Source organism: Ictidomys tridecemlineatus, chromosome 9 (assembly GCF_052094955.1).
Source record: "Ictidomys tridecemlineatus isolate mIctTri1 chromosome 9, mIctTri1.hap1, whole genome shotgun sequence".
NCBI classification, from domain to species: Eukaryota; Metazoa; Chordata; class Mammalia; order Rodentia; family Sciuridae; genus Ictidomys; species Ictidomys tridecemlineatus.
In genome coordinates this window covers 86416998-86422211 of record NC_135485.1, presented here as the reverse complement: position 1 = coordinate 86422211, position 5214 = coordinate 86416998, and the positions used below count along the sequence as shown (strand labels likewise).

Genomic DNA, 5214 nt, shown 5'->3' with positions numbered 1-5214 from the left:
CTATGAAGTGGGCAAATGCATTGGAAAAGAACATTGTGAGAAAGGTGTGGGAAAGAATTTTAATGAAACTTTTCTGAATCCATCCTATTCACATTCTTCCCTCTTTCCCCTCAATGTTTGGTGACCCTACATACAACTTTTTCTTACTAGACCAATTTGGATATTTTCCCATAAAAGTGATTGGAAAAGTCTGCTTTGAATGTGCTGGCTGAGTAGTGCTTACAAAAACAGAATAGAAGCAGTTTGTGCTCACAATTTCAACTTGTTACAATTTACTCTGTCTTAAAAGAGAACCCTCTGCTTTGTTTGTGTTTAAAGTTGCACTCAACATAATTCTTCCCAGCACCAGCACATTCAGTTTAATTTTCAAGTATCTGTGCCATTGTTGAACATCAGTTTGTAGGAAGCAGTAAAATGCAATTGAATGAGTACTTGATAAAATTGGACCAACAAATTTCAAAAACTTTTGTGAATCAATACACATAGCAATTTTTGTTTTTCCTCAAGATTTGGTAAACCTACTCCAAGGTATTTCTTGCTACTACCATATAAATTATGTGCCTGTAATGTGATATTGAAGAGCTGCACTGTGCTTTGTATATGCGGGCTTAGAATAGCTTCCAAGTACAGAAAACAATCTCTGTCTTGTAACAGCTTCTACTTGCATTGATTAAGTTGTTTTTAAAGGAGAACCCTCTGCCTTGTTTGTGCTTCAAGTAGCATTCAACAGAACTCTACCCAGCATGGGCAGATTCAGATTGAGTTTAAAGCCTTTGTGCCATTGTAAAACATCAGTTCAAAGGAAGAAGGAAAATGCATTGGAAACGATCTTCCAGAAAGTAGTAGAAAACAATTGCAATAAACTTTATTGAATGCATTCTTGCCGAAGTCTGGCTGGGCACAAATCACGAGTCACTGAAGCAGGAACAAACTTTATTTCTGAACTCCACCAGCACACTCCACACACGCTCCCTGGGAACTCTCCCGAACGCCACGCGGCTCCTCCAGGAACCACCAACCGGAAATCCCTCCTCTGGAAATTCCTCCTCCCACACTTCCCCAACCAATGGGAACTCTCTGGGAATCCCCACAAGAACTCCAAAGTAGCAGGCCGAGGCGGACAGTAAAGGTCTAATATACAACCGAATCAATCCAGCATCATCTTAATGGCTTTCCTCTCAACCAATACTATTGGCAAAATTCCAGGGGCCATTCCGCCTTGGCTGTGGCTCTCAGCACTTTCTGTGTACATTCTTCCCTCCTTCCTCTAAATGTTTGGTGAGCCTTGTTGGGAGTCTCCCTGAGAACTCCCTGGGCCTTTCAAACATGGTGGTGGGCAAATTGCCAGTGGGCAGCTAGAACTCCATGGGCCCTTCAGATAAGGAGCCCCTAAAGCAACATGGCGGCAGGCAAGTTGCCAGTGGGCGAATAACAAGTTGTTTTGAAAATTTTCTAATTGGTCCTCCCGTCTTCCGTGATCATGGACAGCTCGTGCCCCCCATGAATCTTATGCAGGGCGGACATGCATGCACCATAGGTGATGACCTGACCTTTACTATGATTGGTCCCTGGAGCTTCCTGGTTTAAGATAACTGACTCTCACTTTCTATATAAGCTAACACCAGCTTACAATAGGTGCTTCATCTTTGTCACTGCTATCTGTGTGTGTGCGTTTTAATCTCCGACAACGATCCTTGGCCTTTTAAGCCTACATACAACGTTTTCTTCCTAGACCAATTTGAATATTTTGCCATCACTGTGATTGGGAAAGGCTGAAGTCTGCTTTGAATGTGTTGGCTCAGTAGAACTTGCAAGAAAAGAATAGAAGTAGTTTGTGCTAGCAGCTGCATCTTGATAGAACTCACTCTGTTTTAAAGGAGAACCTGTGTTTTGTTTGTGCTTGAAATAGCAGTCAACAGAATTCTTCCCTGCACTGACAGATTCAGTTTAATTTCAATCACCTATGCCATTTTTAAACACCAGTTCATAGCAACCGAGAAACTGCAATTAAAGTGAGTATTGTTAAAAAGGAAGACCAATAGATTTCGAAGAAACTTTGGGGAAAGAATCCCCATAAAATTTCCTTATTATCCTCAAATTTTGGTGAGTCTATCCCCAAGGTTTTTTCTTGTTACCTCCATTTAAATAATATGCTTTCAATAGGTTGTTGAATCACTGAACTGAGTTTTGAATATGCTGGATTAGAACAGCTTTCCAGTGCAGAAATAATCCATGTGTTTTATCAGCTTGTACTGGCATGAGTTCATCTGTTCTAAAATAGAACCTTCTGCTTTGTTTGTGCTTGAAGGAACATTCAACAGAACTCCTGCAAGCACCAGCAGATTCAGTATCAGTTGTAAGAGTTTATGCCAGTGTAAACATTAGTTCCTAGGAAGTGGGAAAATGCAATCGAAGTGAGTATTGTGAAAAAGGTTGACCAAGGAATTTCAAGAAAACATTGGTAAATGAAACCACATAACAATTTTAGTTTTCCTCAAGCTTTTCTGTGCTTACTCCAAGGTATTTCTTGCAACCAACATTTAAATTATGTGCCTGCAATGTCATGTTGAAGGGCTGAACTGTGTATATGTGTATATGTAACTATGTACATGCTGTCTTAGAAGAGCTTCCAAGTACAGAAGAGAATCTGTGTGTTTAGCAACCCCTATTTGCATTCATTCACTCTGTTCTAAAGAGAACCCTCTGTTTTGTTTGTGCTTGAAGTAGCATTCAACAGAACTCCACACAGCACAGGCAGTTTCAAGTTTAGTTTCAAGTGTCTGTGCCATTGTAAAACATCAGTTTGAAGACAGTAGGCAAATGCATTGGAATCATTGTGAGACATTTGTATGAAAGAATTTCAATAAACATTACTGAATGCATCCTGTGTACATTCTTCCTTCTTTCCCCCTCAATGTTTGGTGATCCTTCATACAACTTTTTCTTCCTAGGCCAATTTGAATATTTTTGTCATTGCTGTGATTGGGAAAGGCTAAAGTCTGCTTTGAATGTGCTGTCTGAGTAGAGCTTGCAAGAACAGAATGGAAGCAGTTTTTGCTTGCAACTCGAACTTGCTACAATTTACTCTGTTTTTTAAGGGGAATCCTCCGCTTTGTTGATGCTTGAAGAAGCATTCAACAACATTCTTATCTGCATAGGTAGTATCAATTTCAGTTTCGAGCATCTTCCTTCTAAGCAGGAAAATGAAATTAAAGCGATTATTGTGAAAAAGATGAACCAACAAATTTCAACCAAACTTTGGTGGAGGAATCCCCATAGCATTCCCTTCTTCCCTACAAAGTTTAGTGAGCCTAGTCTCAAGGTTTTTCTTGCCACCACCACTTAAAAAATGTGCTTGCAATGTGATGTTGAATGGATAAACCAGGCTTCAAATATGCTGACATAGAAGAATTTCCCAGTGCACAAAATAATATGTATTAACAGCTTGTACTTGCATGAGTTCATCAGTTGTAATGAAGAACCCTGTGCTTTATTTGTGCTTGAAGTAGCATTCAACCGAACTTTTCTCAGAACTAGCAGATTCAGTTTGAGTTTCCAGTGTTTGTGCCATTGTTAAACATCAAACATCGGTTTGTAGGAAGTAGGAAAATCCAATTGAAGTGAGAATTGTGAAAATGGTGAAGCAACAAATTTCAAGGAAACTTTGGTGAATGAATCCACATAACAATTTTTGTTTTTCCTAAAAGTTTGTTGAGCCTACCCCAAAATATTTCTTGCTACTATCATTTAAATGATGTGCCTGCAATGTGATGTTGAAGACTGAACTGTGTTTTGTATGTACTAGCTCATGCTTTGTATATGCTGGCTTAGAAGAGCTTTCAGTGAAGAAAAGAATCTGTTTTAGTAGCTTCTATTTGTATTAATTCACTCTTTGAAAAGGATTACCCTCTGCTTTTTTTTGTGTGTGTGTGATTGAAGTAGCATTCAACATAATTCTTCCATGCATGGGCAGATTCAGTTTCAGTTACAAGATTCTGTGTCATTGTTAAACATCAGATTTTAGGAAGCAGGAAAATGCAAATGAAGCAAGTATTGTGAAAAAGTTTAAGAGAGAATTTTAAGGAAACTTTGGTGAATGAATCCCCATTACATTTCTTCTTTCCTTCCAGAGTTTGGTAAGCCTAATCCCAAGGTTTTTCTTGATTCCACCATTTAAGTAATGTTCTTGCAATGTGATGTTGAATGGCTGAAGAGAGCTTTGAATATACTGGCTCAGAAGAGCTTCCCAGTGCAGAAGAAATCTGTATATTTTAGCAGCATCTACTTCCATGAATTCAATTTGTTCTAAAGGAGACTCCTCTGCTTTGTTTGTGCTTAAAGTAGCATTCAATAGAATTCTTCCCAGCATGGACAGATTCAGTTAACTTTCAAGTGTCTGTGCTATTGTTAAACATCAGTTTGAAGGAAGCTGCCAAATGCATTACAAAGAGACATTGTGAGAAAGTTGTAGTAAAGAATTTCAGTGAAACTTTACTGAATGCATCCTGTTTACATTTTTGCATATTTCCCCTCAATGTTTGGTGATCCTAAATACAACTTTTTCTTTCTAGACCAATTTGAATATTTTGCTATCTCTGTAGTGGTTTTCTGCTTTGAATGTGCTGGCAGAGTAGGGCATGCAAGAACAGAACAGAAGCAGTTTGTGCTAGCAGCTTCAACTTGCTAGAATTCACTCTGTTTTACAGGAGAAACCTATGCTTTGTTTGTGCTTGAAGTAGCATTCAAAATAATTCTTCCCTGCATGGGCAGATTCAGTTTCACTCTGAAGAGACATTATTAAACATCAGTTGGTAGGAAGCAAGAAAATGCAATTGAAGTTAGTATTGTGAAAAAGGTATACCAACAAATTTCAAGGAACCTTGGTTGAATGAATCCCCATATAACATTTCCCGTTTCCCTCCAAGTTTGGTGAGCCTAGTCCAGTTATTTCTTGCTACCATCATTTGAGTGATGTTCCTACAATGTGATGTTGAAGGGCTGAAACTTTCTTTGAATATGTTGACTTAGAATGCTTCCCAGTACAGAAGAGGATTGTATGTTTTAGCAGCTTCTACTTGCATGAATCCATTCTGTTCTAAAAGAGAACCCACTGCTTTATTTGTGCCTGAGCTAGCCTTCAACAGAACTCTTCCCAGCACTAGCAGATTCAGTTTTAGTTTCAAGCCTCTGTGCCATTGTTAAAAATGAGTTTGT

General features: G+C 38.8%; 1 long non-coding RNA gene across 4 annotated transcripts in view; it reads right to left on the bottom strand.

The window, feature by feature from the left end:
* Nucleotides 1-5214, bottom strand: part of LOC110597244 (uncharacterized) — a 62670-nt gene that overhangs the window by 33135 nt on the left and 24321 nt on the right. The gene's annotated exons all lie outside the window — the stretch shown is intronic.